The 17,380-nt window shown below is 35.7% G+C and overlaps 1 pseudogene; it reads left to right on the top strand.

Annotated features, from left to right (window-relative positions):
• The window catches only part of LOC133682452 (uncharacterized), a 213,147-nt pseudogene that overhangs the window by 164,213 nt on the left and 31,554 nt on the right, over positions 1 to 17,380 (top strand).

Below are 17,380 nucleotides of genomic sequence, written 5' to 3' on the forward strand. Positions count from 1 at the left end.
TAATAGTTTAACATTTAGTATACATAATAATAGATCCTTTGTAATACATAAATAAACATTCCATAATAGTTTAACATTCGGTAGTATAACACAATAGTAGACCCTTCGTATTACTCATCTAGCCATTCTTGACAGTCAATGTTCAACACAATACAATAATAGATCCCTCGAAATACTCATACAAAAATTCATAACAATTTAGCCGTATGTATATCACAATAATAGATCCTTTACAATACTCATATAAACATTTGTGACAAATAACCTTCAGTATAATATTGTTAAAACAATTTAATTAACACAAAATAAATATGAACACGAAAGAGATGGAGGCTAGAATTCTCCTTTTTGTTGATTTGTTAAAAGTACGTTATTTAACCTAAATACAAAGAGCTTATATATAGGTTAAGCTAAAAATATTATTATACCTTGATAAATAAAACAAGATAAATGTATTATTTAACATCTCCCCTCAAACTCACGAAGCGAAAACTATAAGCATCGAGAGTTTTCCAACTAGAAAACAAAAATGAGAAATGGAATACGACTTGGTAAAGAAATTTACAATCTGCAAAGAAGAAGAAACAAAAGGCAAAGTAACGGTGCCATGCTTGAGATGATGATGATTAAGATGACAATCAATCTCAATGTGCTTAGTTCATTCATGAAAAACCAAGTTGTGAGCAATCTGAATAAAACTCTGGTTTTCACAATACATAGGAGTAGGATGAGAGAGTGAAACTCTCATATCCACAAGTAACCAACATAACCAAATAATCTCTTTAGTAGTAGATCCCATATCACAATATTCTTCTTCCGTTAAGGATTCAGAATATGCATCCTCTACCTCATGTCATCTTCAGGAAACTGATGTTAGTGCATTTAGTGTTAAGTGGAAGTTTTGCTTGATTGGCTATATGGCTGGGAAATTCCCATGTTATGCTTCACTATTATCATATATTAATCGAACCTGGCAGTATAAAGCTCATTTCACAATGCATGATTCAGGTTGGTTAATCTTTGCATTCTCATCAGAATTGGAGATGTTAGATGTCTTAGGTACGGGTCCATATGTTGTTTTTGGTAGGCCTCTTATCCTGAAAATAATGCCTGATTTTTTGTGATTTTCAATCTCCTAATATGACCACAATGCCTACATGAGTGAGGTTCCCTAATTTGCCATTATGATGTTGGAATCATATTTGCTTATCCAAAATTACAAGCATGATTGGGAAGCCAATCCATTGTGATAACCCTACTTCTCAAATGACCCAGCTCTCATATGCTAGAGTTGTTGAAGTCGACCTGCTCTCCGACTTGACATCCTCTATCAATGTGATTCTGCCCAATGGCACCACTTTGTACAACAGATTATGTATGAATCACTTCCACACTTCTACAAGTAGTGTAAGATTCTGAGACATTCAACCCTCACTTGCACCAAAGGACTCAAGCCTAGAAGTAAGAAGAGGCCTCATTAATCTCCTGTTTGTTCAACTAGTTCTAGCCCCTTTGCAGAAACAGCTGCAGTTGAGAAGCAGGAACCATATTATGCAGGCTCGTCTACTGATCTCCAAGTGGATCAAATGTCCACTAAAGCTGCTATCGTTTGTGCTCTAAGGCCTTAGTCTTTTGGTTGCAAGAGGTCCAAAGCTGCTACATTTGAGCGCTCTAGCTCCAACCCTTCAACACATCATTCTAAAGCTGGGGTCACTGCAGCTGTAGCCCCTCCCATGAGGCAATATCTCACTAGAAGCAAAGCAGCTGCCATCCCTTGTTTGGGGTCACAAAGGAAGTCCAAGGCTCATGCTGTTGATTTCCAGTCACTACATAGCTTAGATGACTCTGCTCCATCATCCATTTTCTGATGTTTTCTCATTAGCTATCTTGTAGTACTTGTTTCAATTTATAGACTTGCTAGTCTTGGGCATTCTTTTGTGCAGCCCCCTGCCTCTAGGGCAAGTTTTTGGTTTGGTGCAAATTTTGTTGCTTGTTTCCTATTGTCGTTGAGCTGCCAGTTTAATCTTGTGCAGTCTCCTTTGTTAGTGGCGTCTTATCATGATGTTGTTGTTGCTAGTGTTGTTTCTGGTTTAGATTCAGAGTAGTTGTTCTGTTTTGGTGATTTTCCTATTGTAGCTTGGCTGGCAGTTTGCTTTGTGTAGTTCTTTCTATTTGTACTTGTTTTGTGCCAGCAGTTGCTGTTGCTGGTTATTTAGTTTCTGTAAATGTCCCTCTTGCTGGCATTTTGGGTTCCTTTCTAGTATCAAGTGTTACTAGATGCTATTGTGTGTCTGGTTGGTGCCTGCTGTTGCTGGTTTGCTTTTGGTCGGTCTCTGTTTGCTTTGCATTTCTGGGTGGTATGCTTTGCTGTTTGATCAGAGCCTTTGTTGGTGTTTGTTGGCATTTTAGGTTCTTCTCTAGTAATGAAATGATTCTGGATGCAAGTTGCTTCTGGTTTTACCCGCTGTGAAGGCTTTTTCCTGCTGGTTAGGTTTGCTAGCTAGCTTATGTTTTTATTTCAGTGAGTTTGTTCCCCTTTATCAAAGGAGTTTGTTCCCTTTCTCTAGTTTGTATATGCCGGTACAATTAACTTGCTGGTCTCCAGCTATGTTTTATTTTGATCTATAAAATTTCTTACATTTAATAAAAAAAAAGCTCTCAATTAGTCGGTCAAAGAGAGAGAATCTAGAGAGAGATGCTCTCCTCCTCCATGAAGTGGATTCCCTCATGTTTGCTGGTGGCTCTTGCTATTTGAATTTTCCCTTGGCTTTCTTTGTCTTCCTTGTTCTGCTCTCCTCCTCTTCTCCGTTTCCTGTTTCCCACTCCTCTTATTTTCAACTCGTCCCCATTTCCCCCTCTTTTCTCTTTTGTCGTCTATTCCTCTTTTCAAATGGCAAAGAACAAAAGAAAGGCTACTTCTACAGTAACTTGTAGACAAGATGTTTTGCATGCTCCTATTGCTTCCCCAATGATCATGATCACAATGGTGATGGTTCGGTGGTTCTTGCCCTCATGGTTGTTCTTGGTACCAAACCCGATGTTGTTCCTTGTGAACCTTACACAGATCTTTCCCCCATGCCTTCATCTCAACCTAGCGATGTGTCTTAGTGATCTCTCCAACTTCCTTCTGTGGTGGTGGTTACTTCTGGCTCTACGTCCTTGGATGAGGTCCGAGTGGAAGATTGTTCTGTTGATTCAGATGAAGAGATCCTAAAAGAGGATTAACTCGATTTTAATTTTATAGATGAAGAGTGTGATGACTCCCCAAATCTCCTACTTTGCTCCCTGCTGTGAAAGTGTCTTCCGCCCTTCCTTTTGGAGGTCGAGTGCCTAACATTACCACTGTAGTAAGTAACCTTATCTTCACTCCTGGCAGTTGCAAATGGAGGGACCTTTTCTTTTCAAATAGATCTATTGTCTCTTGTACCAAACTTTAAAATTTCTCACTTAATCATCTCACTAAAACTTGTGCCATCTCCCCTGAGGACATTCAACCAAAGTTTGAAGTTTGGAATTTTTGTGCTGTGGGATATGTCTCTGGCAAAAGCCTTGGTTATACGGCTCTAAATAGTATTATCTCTAATGTCTTGAAATGTGAGGCCACCCTTACCATTAATGACTTTGGGTGGCTGGTATACAGATTTAAAATAGAGGAGGACAAGCTTACGGTTCTTCTTGGAGGATCTTACCTTGTGTATGGAAGACCCTTCATTTTGCGGTATATGATAAAAAATTTTCACTTTTCCAGTGAGGAAATGTCACGGGTCCCGGTTTGGGTAAAGTTTCCAAACCTTCCTTTATGCTGCTGGTCACCCGTTTGTCTATCAAAGTTTGCCAGTGTTCTTGGGAAGCTTATTCAATGTGACCAACTTACCTAAAATCTTTCTCGCATGTCATATGCATGTGTGTTGGTTAAAATAGATCTTCTTGAGGAACTTTGACACACAATTGAGGTCTCTTTGCCAGAGGGTCCTACTTTGCATCAAAAAGTTGTTTATGAAACTCTGTCGAAGTTTTATAATTTTTGCCATGTTCTTGGTCATTTGCGCCTCCTCTGCCCCAAAGCTGCTGCTAATACCAACATGGTGCCTAGTAGTCAGCCCCAAGCTCAGGCTGTGCAAGCAGATACAGAGAGCGTTTTTAGCAGATTAGGACCACAACTTCAACACCATGGGTCTCTTCCTCCTACATTGTCACAGGTGCAAGATCAGCCTTCTCATGGTCAGGTCATTCCACTAGCTTCTAGGGTGGATACAGTGCCAATAACTGATAATGTTGTCCTTGAAGTTTGGGTTTCTGTGGAGTCTAGGCATAAGGCCAACAAACAGTCTTATTGCAATCTAAAGGGGAAGGAGGTTATTATAACAGAGCCAGTGTCTGCTGTCAACACTTGTGAAACGCCTTCCCCCCCATTATGTGCAGGAGAGGTGCGGAACACCTCCCCTTCCAGAACTAAATTATTGGTGGCTAATCCTTGTGTTAGAGAGGTTCAGAGAACTGACCTATTGGTAGCTCATACTGGAGACAATGTTCTTGCTGGAAACTCTAAAAGTGTTCCTCTCTTAGGGGTGCCTACCAAGAGTGGAGTCAGAACTCATAACCAGAAACAGTGTAGTTGTAGTGGAAGGGTTTCCCCTTCCTTTGCACTCCCATGAATATATACAATTGGAATATCAGGGGACTCCATAATACCTTGAAACAATATGAGGTTGTTAGCCTTATGAAGAAGCATAAGATGGATATGTGTGGTTTACTTGAAACCAAATTGACTACCTCCAGAGTTGCCTGTATCCATAGACTTCAGCTCAGGCACTGGCAATACCTTACAAATGTGGATGCAGCAAGTACTGCTAGAATTGTGGTTTTTTGGAATCTAGCTACGGTCAAAGTTAATCTGATTGCATCCTCTGAGCAGGCTCTTCATTTTTCTGTTAGTAGTTTGATCTCTCAGTTTAGCTTCATGATTACTTTTGTATATGGTTTTAATACTATTTCTACTAAACGATCTCTGGGGAGATTTAAGGCGATGGAATTCTAGTTACCCTTGGATTGGTTCTTAGTGACTTTAATTTTGTACTTTCCTTAGCAGATAAACACAATGGTGTAGCTATTTCTTCTTATGAAATCTCTGACTTTCAAGAATGTTGTTTTGATCTTAGCCTCCAAGAAGTCAACTTTACTAGCTGCCATTATAGTTGGACAAATGGTTCTGTTTGGAGCAAGCTTGATTGGGTTTTGGTTAATCCTTCATGGTCTTCTTTGCAGCGCCTTACTTATGTTCACTTTAGCCCTCTAGGTGCATTTATAGATCATTCTCATGCAGAAGTTCGTCTGGATCCGTATGTGTAGGGTAGACAAAATTTCAAATTCTTTAACATATAGGCTTCACATGATCAGATATTGGAGGTGGTCTCTTCTCATTGGTTCTCTCCTGTATGTGGCACTCCTATGTACATTTTCTGTCGCAGGCTTCAATATGAGTTGGAGCATCATCAATTTAAAGGAGCTCAATCATCTCCATTTTAGTCATATATTAGAACGAGTATTGCAGCTTGAATATGAGTTGGAGCATCATCAATTTGTATTACAACAAAACAGGGATAATCAACTCTTATTTGCACAAGATAGGCTTTTTTGATCCAAATTGTATACTTTGAAGTTTGCAGGAAAATAGTTCTTCAATCAAAAGATCAAATGCAACTTTCTTAAGCATAGTGATAGAGGCTCAAAGTTCTTCCATACTCTCATGGGTCAGAACCATCGGAGGAACTTCATTCCAGCCATTACGTGCAGCCATGGTAGTCTTAACAATTCCTTAAAGAAAGTGGGCGATGAATTTGTGGCTTATTACCAGCAGTTACTTGGCACATCCAAGACTACCATTCCTCTTGACAATGTAGTTATTCACTGTGGCCCATATCTTTCGTCTAGTTCATATGGCCCTCTCCTTTCTCCAGTTTCTCATAAGGATATACGAAAGGCAATCTTCAGCATTAGCAATGACAAAGCTCCAAGCCCTGATGGCCACTCCTCCTTTTTCTATAAGCAAGCCTGGTCTATTGTTGGAGGGGATTTATGTGTGGCTGTTCAGGATTTCTTCTATTCTGGCAAACTTCTTAAATAGGTTAACCATTCAATTATTGCTTTGGTCCCTAAATCAGTGAATGTTTCTTCTCCGTCTGATTTTAGGCCCATTTCATGCTGTAATGTTATTTATAAAGTGATTGCAAAGATTTTAGCTGGTCGCCTTGCTCAAGCTTTAAAGGACATTGTCAGCCCCATGCAGAATGCATTTTTAGGTGGCAAGTTTATGAGTGACAACATTAATCTTGTCCAGGAGCTTCTTCGTTAATATGGCAGGAAGCGTTCATCACCCCACTATTTGCTGAAAGTTGATTTTAAAAAGGCTTTTGACTCTGTCCAGTGGGAATTCTTGGAAAACCTCCTTCGCCACCTTGGCTCTCCAACTAAATTTGTTCTTCTTGTTATGCAATGTGTATCTACTGCCTCTTTGTCTATAGTAGTTAATGGTGATATTCATAGGTTCTTTTCGGGGAACATTGGAGTTAGACAAGGAGATCCCTTATCCCCATACCTTTTTAACTGCTGTATGGAATATTTCTCCAGAATGCTCAAGCTTGTTTCCCAGCAGGAGGGCTTTCGTTTCCATCCAAAGTGTGAGGTGCAAGGTATCAGTCACCTTGCTTTTGCAGATGATGTTTTACTTCTCTCCCGTAGTGACTCCTCTTCAGTTTATTGTATTCTCCAATAGCTTTGGCTAGCCTTCTGGTAAATCATCCATTTTCTTTGGGGGAGTTGGCAATGTTCAAAAGCAATCTATTCTCACTGCTTCTGGCTTCAAAGAAGGGAGGTTTCTTTTCACATATCTTGGGGTCCCTCTGAGTCCCCATAGGTTGCTAGCCAGCCAGTTCTCGCCGCTTCTGCAAGATTTGACATCATCAGTCCAAGGATGGATTGGCAAACATCTTACATATGCTGGGTGTTTGAGCTCCTCCGGTCTATTCTTTTTGGGAAAGTCCAATTTTGGTTAAATATTTCCCCCATCCCTGAAATTGTGGTGAGGAATATTATTAGCATCTGCAAAAACTTTCTATGGACTGGGGACGTCAGAAGAGGTACCTCAACTTTGGTTGCCTGGAAGATTTTGTATACCTAAGACAGAAGGTGGTCTTGGTTTATTTGATCTTAAAGCTCGTAACAGAAGCTTTCTTGGCAAGCACCTATGAAACATTCATCTTAAAACAGATTCAGTTTGGATTTGCTGGATCCACCATTTCTACTTGAGCAGTAGCACCATTTGGACTGTCCAGGCACATCACTCTTCTTCCCTACTATGGAAAGCTATCATCTTTGTTAGGGACCTCATCTCTCAGCACTATGGGGACTCAAAAGTGAGTATAACTTTGATGAGTAGCTGGTCTAATGATGCAGATTGTTTTCTGGCCCATGCATATGATTTCTTCAGACTGGTTGGTTCAGTAGTCTCATGGGGTCTAGTGGTTTGGGAACAATGGTCTCTGCCTAAATACAGCTTCATCCTCCGGCTGACTGTCCTGGGAAAGCTTCGGACTCGTGATAGGTTGATGTTCATCCCTATTGATCCCACTTGTGTGTTCTATAGGCATGAGGAGGAGTCACATAGTCATCTGTTTTTTGCTTGTGACTGGACATCTCGTTTAATTCAAATTGGAACACTATTTAGTTATTGGGTCATATCTAGAGCTGTAGATCTTGGATTTTATTTTGATTTATATGGATAGAAAGCTAAGAAATAGGCCTACAATGTTCATGAATAGTGGAAGACCCCAAATCTTCCGTTTTCAAATCCAAAGTTTGGCCACAAAAGAGAAGTCAGAATCTGTCCTGTAATCCAACCCAAACACTACTCAGAATTTTACCTATATTTGAAGTCATAGATGGAAAAATGACGTGCAATTTGGTGGGTGAAAGGAAAAGACAATTTCCAACAACTTTCATGAAGAAGACCTGCACAAATTCGGATGGTAACAATGATATTTCATCCAGACAAGAGCTTGAGGGCTATCCACCACGTCCACGAGTAGCACTACTTAGTATTTTAGCCATATCTCGAGCTCTAGTGATCCAAATGCTCTAACATTTTATGGGTGGCAAGATAAGATGATTTACAACAACTTTCATGCGGAACACGTTGTCAAATTCGGATTGCATCAATGTCAATTTATCCAACCAAAATGCTTGAGTGTTGTTGTCCACCAAGTCCACTAAATTAATAGTTGGCCACTACATCAATAATCAATTACCAAATGAATAGTTCTAAATTTTAGCCTATAAAAAGAGGCATTTGTCATTCATTTAGGAATCTTGGTTCTTCATATCAAGATCATGTTCTTGCTCTCTCTTTATATTTTTGTAATACTTAAGTTTTGCTTTCATTAATCTCTTGTTCATGCCTTTCATTTCCTTTACTATACTAGTTAACTTATATCATGTTTATAATCTTATATTGTTTATTTATGTTTTTCTTCTTCATAATGTCTAGCTAAGTTAATTATGTCAAGGTGAAAAAGTTTCACTAATGGTGTTAGGATAAGTATAATATAAACTCAACATGGACTTTAATGTTTATATCCAAGAAAGTTTGCTATTAACATGTCTTATCATTTTTATCTTTTTAATTCTTAATACTTTGCTTGTTAAATAGTTAATTTAGATTTGTGTTGAATAACACTTGGTACATCAAATACTTGATCCTTCATAGTCTTCGGCCGACATCGTTGTTATGAAAAGAATTTAATTTGTTGTCAACATAAGTTAGCATCATGAATACCTGATAAAATTTATAAGTATGATGTTATGTAAATAAGATGATTAATATGATCATGTTGATAATTTATAAAGAGTTTATACTTTACTTATCTTTAATACTATTAGTAGATAATCTAACCTTGACATTTGTTTTATCATTGTTTAATCTTCACATTTAACTCATCATCACCATCATCATCATTGTTGTTGTTGTTGTTGTTGTTCTTATTATTATTAGTATTATTATTTATAATTTATATAGTTCACCTCCCTGTGGTTCGACCCTGGTCTTACCGGGTTATTTATTACTTTGACACTCCTGCACTTGGGATAAGATATCAACTCTTTGATCGTGTCACAAACGAAACACCAAGCTGCTTACCTTAAGTAGGGCATATTAGGGGTGCTAAAATCTTCCTCTTATGCAACCAGTCCCTTGCCTTAAAATCTCTAAAGACCAGTTAGGGTTCCTAGTGACCATAACACTAGGTGGCAACTTTTTTTTTCATAAAACAAACACCCCGACATCATTCCTCGCTCTAGGAAGGGTCGCCATGACACCGCGCTCTCGTGAGGGTGCAACAACCACAATCACTGATGGAACCTCCATCGGTGATTTACCGGTGAAAATACAAACAAAATTAGTTTATCAGTATATTTCTAGCGGGAATTTTTTTTTTACATTTTTTCTGTTTATAAGACCGTTAGTGTTTATTCTTCTTTTTTACATTTTTTCTAGCGGGAATGTTAATTCCGAGTGACTTTTTTTTTCCTTTCAAAAAATTTAAAAATGTTATTTTTTTAATATACTTACATTAAAAATTAATTTTTTAAAAAATTTTCAATATTTTTTTTTAAAAAAACCACTAATAAGGCAAATAAATAAACTCTAACAATCCGTTCGAATTTCCTTAGAGTTATTGGAGGCTTACATGGTCGTTAACTTTAGGGCCTGTGGAATTAGTCGATGTATGTATAAGCTGATTGGACATCGACGTTAATAAAAAAAAATTGCTCTAATAATTCAAATAGTTGGTTGCTACTCCAGTTCCATGGATACAATGGACAAACAGACAAATAAAGGACTCGGGATGGCATGCGGTTGAGAATATATTGGTCAAGAGTTTAGATAATTTTATGATAATAAGGGCATTATACATGAGACTACATGTCCATATACTCCTTAACATAATGGAATTGTCGAAAAGAAAAATAGACAGATACTAGAGACAGTACGAATAGTAATGGGAGCTACTCGTATGCCCCAACAATTCTGGCTTGATATCGTAGGTACATTTTTGTATCTTCTCAACCGCATGCCATCCCGACTACTTGATTTTAACACACCACTATAGACTTTGGAATGGTATGTGATACTACCTTCAACATTATATCTACCTCCAAAAATATTTGGTTGTGTTGTATTTGTACATATTCCAAAGCACCAATGATCCAAGTTATATCCATGTGTTGTTGATTAGTACTTAAAAGTGCATTTTTATCAAGGTTTTATATCATCATTTTGCACTTGAAGTATCAATAACTTCTTAACTAAATCATGTTTTATAATAACAAGTCTAATAATATAAGATACCTTTAATGTATGGTAAATGTTCATTTTAAATGCAGGCCTATCACATAAATCAAAGGATTGATTGATGAGTTTAACTACTGAAATTGAGAAGACAAAGAGAGGGCTAAGCTTAGAAAAGAGATACTGGTTGAATTCAAATTGAAACACCATTCGGTTATTGGATTATAACTGGAGCTGTAGAACTTGGATTTAGATCTGGTTTATATGGATAGAAAGCTAAGATATAGGCCTAAAACGTTTATGAGAGTCCAAGATTCAAAAAGACCGTTTTCAAGTTCAAATTGTAGCAACAACAAAGAAGTCGAAATCTGTCCTACAGCCCAGACATTGTTCAGTGTTCATCCCATTTCTCAAGTTCTAGAAGTCTAAATGACCTCATTCTTGTTTTGTTGGAAAGCTGAGACAATTTTCCAAAACTTTCATGCAGACTATCTATTCAAATTCTAATGTTAGCAATGACGTTTTCTGCAGACAAGAAGATAAGGATTGTTACCAAGTTAAGAGGTGGCCACCCACTCAACAATTAGTCATCAAATCAATAGTTCCAAATTTTGGCATATAAAAGGAGGCATTGGCCATTCATTTAGGCATCTTGGTTTTTAGATCAAGACCTTGCTCTTGCTCTCTTTCTTTGTATTTTGTAATGTTCAAGTTTTATTCCATGTTATATTTCCCTTAATCTCTTGTTTATGCTTTTTGTTTCCTTTACTATACTTATATAATTATATTCTTATCTTGTTTATCTATGTTTCTCTTATTCGTAATGTTTAGATAAGTTTATTTTGTCAAGGTGAAAAGGTTACATTAATGGTGTAAGAATAAGTATAGTATAAACTCAACATGGACTTTAATATTTGATACTAACATGTTTTGTATTTATTATCTTACTCACTCTTAATACCTTACTTGTTAAATGGTTAATCTAGATTTGTGTTGAATAACCCTTGGTACAACAAATACTTGGCACTTTCATAGTCCAACTGTATGGTATAACCGACAGCTATGCTATGAAAGGAACTTGATTTGTTGTTAACGTAAGTTATCACCATGAATACCTGACAACATTTACAAGTATTGACGTTACTTAAATAAGATAATTAATATAATCATGTTAAGAAATTATTATCCGAATTGGAACCTCCTTTCTGTGTTACTTATTTGAAATACCATTAGTGGATCCTCTAACCTTGACAATTGTTTTATATTTGTTTAAATCCTTATATCAATATCACATCCCAAAGCTCTCTTCAACTCCTTTTCTGTTATTATCTATTTCTTTATTTGTAGTTTATACAGTTAACCTCCATATGGTTCAACCACGGTCTTGCCGGATTATTTATTACTTTGACACTCATACACTTGAGAGAAGATATCAACTCTTTGATTGTGTCAAGTTTTTGGCGTTGTTGCCGAGGAAAGTAAATTACTGTATAAATTATATATTTTATTTTATTGTCTTTTCTTTCCTTTCCTTTTATCTAACTTTTCTTTGTTTTGTTTTGTTTTGTTTTGTTTATTTTTTTCTTTTATTTTCTTTCATTTTATTCTCTTCCTACACATGCATGAGAGTTTGGTCACGTATATTAAGTGGTAGACTTTGTAGGGTATCCTCATCATTTTCAGAAAATATGGCCGAAGAAGATAACCAGTCGCTTCATAATGAGAATACTTGAGTTAGAACACTTAGAGACCACATGAATTTTACAATAACAAGTGCACCTTCATGTATAATTTTCCCTCCTGATGCATCTCACTTCAATTTTAAGCTAGATATTATTCAACTTTTACCTTCATTACTTAGATCTAGAAAATCCATACTTGCATTTGAGAGAATTTGAAGAAGTTTGTAACACTTATAATGACTCAAATTGTAGCATGAACACCATTAGATTAAAGCTTTTTTCCTTTTTCATTAAAAGATAAAACTAAAACATGGCTACAAAATTTTCCCTTATCATAGAATAAACTTTTTCAAAAGACAAATCACCACTTTCACTCAAAAAGCAGGAGAAACATTTTACCAATGTTGGGATAGATATCGAGACTTGCTTAATACTTGCCCTCATCATGGTTTTGAAACATGGAGATTGGTTTCATATTTTTATAAAGGGTTAACACCTAAAGATAGACAAATGGTGGAATTGATGTGCAATGAAACTTTTGAAGATAAAGACCCTAATGAAGCAATGGAGTACCTAGACTTGCTATCTGAAAATGCTCAGAATTGGGACACTACAGGCACTTATAAGACACCAAATTGGGACACTACAGGCACTTATGACCTCAAAGCCAAGTTTACATCTTTAGCTAGAAAAGTCGAGGCACTAGAATTGAAAAGGAGTGGTCAATTAAAATCTGTTCAAGACAATGTGTGTCAAATCTATGAAACCAATGAACACTCAACCAATGACTGTCCAACTTTGTCTTCTTTCAAGGAATGTCTCTATTAACAAGCCCATGCTTTAAACAATTTCCAAAGGCCCAATCATAACCCATACTCGCAAACATACAACCCTGGAGTTGTCTTGGATACACAACTTGTTGAAGCATGTAATTCAATTTTAATTATTTTAGGACGTCCATTTCTTACAGCCTCTAATGCATTGATTAATTGTAGGAATGGACTGATGAAGTTATTATTTGGAAACATGACACTGGAAATGAATATTTTCAACATTTGCAAGCATCCTGGTGATGATAATGATTTCCAGGAAGTAGATCTTATTGAAAAATTAGTTTATGATCAATTTGAAACTACTTTGAGTAAAACTGACTTCAATGAATCTGAAGATTTGCAAATGATTTATTCTCAATAAGAAATCAATGACAAGAAAGGCACTAAAAATGTTATCATGGATCAATTGACAATAGATTCGACATTTGACATCACACCAATAGATCATTACTTTCCTAATGAATCCTTACTTTCTCTTAGCTCAATACCTTGGTTTGCTTATCATATCAATTTTCTTTCTTTAGGAGATTTGCCAGCTCATTGGAGTACCCAAGACAAAAGAAAGTTTTTGAACGAAGTGAAGAACTTTTATTGGGATGAACCTTATTCAAATATTGTCTTGTTCAAATATTTCAAAGATGCATTCCTGACAATGAGGTAAGTAGTGTCATTAAATTTTATCATTCTGAAGCATGTGGGGGGGTCATTTCTCATCAAAGAAGACAACTTCAAAAATCTTACAATGTGGATTTTATTGGCCCACCATATTCAAGGACACGCATGCATTCTGCAAAACTTGTAAAAATTATCAAAAAGTTGATATTGGTCAAAAAGTTTTGCTTTATAATTCTCGACTTCATTTATTTCCTAGAGAGTGACACGATCAAAGAGTTGATGTCTTATCCCAAGTGCAGGAGTGTCAAAGTAATAAATAACCCAACAACACCGGGGTCGAACCACAGGGAGGTGAACTATATAAATTATAAATAATAATAATAATAATAATTATAATAATAATAATAACAACAACAATGATGATGATGATGGTGGTGGTGATGATGAGTTAAAGAGGACTTTGAGATGTAAGATAAATGTGAAGATTAAACAATGATAAGAACAAATGTCAAGGTTAGAGCATCCACTAATAGTATTAGAGATAAGTAAAGTATAAACTCTTTATAAATTATCAACATGATCATATTAATCATCTTATTTACGTAACACTATACTTATAAATTTTATCAAGTATTCATGATGCTAACTTATGTTGACAACAAATCAAGTTCCTCTCATAATAACGATGTCGGCCGAAAAGTATGAAGGATCAAGTATTTGATGTACCAAGTGTTATACAACACAAATCTAGATTAACCATTTAACAAGCAAGGTATTAAGAATTAATAAGATAAAAATGATAAGACATGTTAATAGCAAACTTTCTTGGATATAAACATTAAAGTCCATGTTGAGATTATATTATACTTATCCTAACACCATTAGTGAAACCTTTTCACCTTGACATAATTAACTTAGCTAGACATTATGAAAAAGAAAAACATAAATAAACATTATAAGAACATAAACATGATATAAGTTAACTAGTATAGTAAAGGAAATGAAAAGCATGAACAAGAGATTAATGAAAGCAAAACTTAAGTATTACAAAAATATAAAGAGAGAGCAAGAAGATGATCTTGATATGAAGAACCAAGATTCCTAAATGAATCGCAAATGCTTCCTTTTATAGGCTAAAATTCAGAACTATTCATTTGGTAATTCATTATTGATGTACTGGCCAACTATTGATTTAATGGACTTGGTGGACAACAACTCTCAAGCATTTTGGTTGGATAAATTGACATTGATACAATCAGAATTTGGAATAGTGTTCCGCATGAAAATTGTTAGCAATCATCTTATCTTTCCACCCATAAATATTCAGAGCATTTGGAACACTAGAGCTCGAGATATGGCTAACATACTGAGTAGTGCTACTGGTGGACGTGGTGGATAACCCTCAAGCTCTTGTCTGGATGAAATGTGTTACCATGCGAATTTGAGTAGGTCTTCTTCATAAAAGTTGTTGGAAATGGTCTTTTCCATCGACCCACCAAATTTGACTTCTAGAACTCCAGATATGGGTAAAATTCTGAGCAGTGTTTGGGCTAAATTGCAGGACAGATTCTAACTTCTCTTTTGTGGCCAAACTTTGGATTTGAAAAAGATAGATTTGGGTCTTTCACTATTCATGAACATTATAGATCTATTTTTTATCTTTCTATCCATATAAATTAAACTGAAATCCAAGATCTACAGCTTCAGATATGACCCAATAACTAAACAGTGTTCCAATTTGAATTGAATCAGTATCTCCTTTCTAAGCTTCGCCTTTTCTTTGTCCTTTCACTTTCAATAGTTAATCACATCAATCAATCCTTTGAATTGTGAGATATGCCTGCATTTAAAATGAGCATTTACCATAAATTAAAGCTATCTTATATTATCAGACTTGTTATTATAAAACATGTTATAGTTAAGGAGTTATTGATACTTCAAGTGCAAAATGATGATATAAAACCTTGATAAAAATACACTTTTAAGTACTAATCACACCCCCAACCAGCTTATTACTAGTCCCTAGTAATCAAAGCGTTAAAATAGAAAAACAATTTGCAAGTTCCACAAAGCAAGGCATTCATCATTTAACTTCCATTAATCTATCTAAGTAAACAAACTCTCATTAAATTTATATATATCTACTCAATACCTCTTAAACAAAATATTAATAAACCTTTTTTTCTAAAATGTGCTCAAATGTATGAAAACATAGATGATGAGGGTTTTATTGGAAGAAAACAATATTATGTTCTAATGTTTAAGGTTAACTTCCTCGAGTTGGGATTATTATCCTTTTTTGTATATATATATATATATATATATATATATATATATAACTTAAAACACATTGCATCTTTAACCCATGTAATGAGCTTTCAGCTAATGACTCCCAGACCAGTTGGTCTTAGGGCATTAAGTGTTGAGACACCCCTTCGAGCTTAATAAATCGGGTTGCAGATACTGATACGTAGATAATGCAATGTTTGATTCCCTTAAGCTTTTCTCCTTAACCCATGTAACAAGCGTTGGGCCAATAACTCCCAAGTCAGTTGACTTTAGGGTATTTGATCTTAAAACACCCCTTTGGGCTTAATTGCTTAGATTAGGGAGGCTACGAAACCAAACTTATCTATATTTTTATTATTATTATGTATTTTTTTATTTTTTTATTTTTTGTTTTTTTAATGCAAATTATATACTATCCCTTTCCCTTAGTTGTTACGTTTAACAAAAGAACATATATAATGTAATAATCCAATGTGCGACCCACAATCATATGTTAAAGTGTGTGCGTGAAAATGAAGGTTTAAGAATACTTGTTCAATTAGTATATAAGCAGAATCAATTGATAATAATGTGAGACATTGTCCTCAATGTCCTAAGGTAGAAAGATAGAGTATAGAAGACATCACCTGAAACAACGAACACTGACCAACCTAAAACACACTTAAACAAATATAAGAAATAACAAAACAAAATAATATGCTATTAATAAAACCAAAAGACACAAGGTTTCACAAACGAAGACTCAAATCCAATCTAAGCTTTTTACGGCTTTGCTCAGTTGACCAATGTATGCGCTCATGGAGGGATCAATGATAGGGATGAAATATTGTAGTTGGTTAATCAATTGTTCAGAAGTAGCAGTAGAGATTATGATTTGTCGTGCCGAAGATGTTAGAAATTCCTATTCCACAGCTTGATCAAGAAAAGACAATAATTTATTATAAAAACCATTAACATTTAACAAACTTATAGGTTTATGGTGAATGTGAAGTTAGGCTCAAGAGGAAATATAAAAGATCTCTTCCAATGTGCCCAGACCACCTGGTAAGGCAATGAAGGCATCAGCGTGTTTAAACATTGTATTCAATCGTTCAGACATTGTGGAGACCTGTAGTTCCTTTCCAATTGTTTTTCCAAGGACGTCCTCTTTTGCTAAAGCTTTGTGGACGACCCTCAAAACTTGATTGCCTCCTAAAAATGCAGTTATTGACACACCCCTCATTAACCCAAGGTTGCCTCCGCCATACACTAAATGAATCTTTCTCTCAGCTAATACTTGACCAAGATGATTTGCTGATTCTAAAAACTATTTTTCTTTCCTAGGACTAGATCCACAGAAAACACAAATATTTCTTATTTGAGGACTTGAGGAACCTGCCATTTCTACACACTTCGATATCTGTTAAATGTATGGGTTGAGTAGAAATGAAGGGAAGGAAGAGAAGATTTTATAGATGAGAAATTAAAAAAGCAATCATACCACCTATATATAAGCCAGCTGGAGTTTCTCTCTCTTTACTCTCTCTCTCTCTCTTTTTATTTTTTATTTAAAAAAACATGTATATGTACTAGCAGTTGTGATTGTGGCTTACATCTTCCCTTGGTTTTACGTCCAAGAA

Source organism: Populus nigra, chromosome 2 (genome assembly GCF_951802175.1).
Source record: "Populus nigra chromosome 2, ddPopNigr1.1, whole genome shotgun sequence".
Taxonomy (NCBI): Eukaryota; Viridiplantae; Streptophyta; class Magnoliopsida; order Malpighiales; family Salicaceae; genus Populus; species Populus nigra.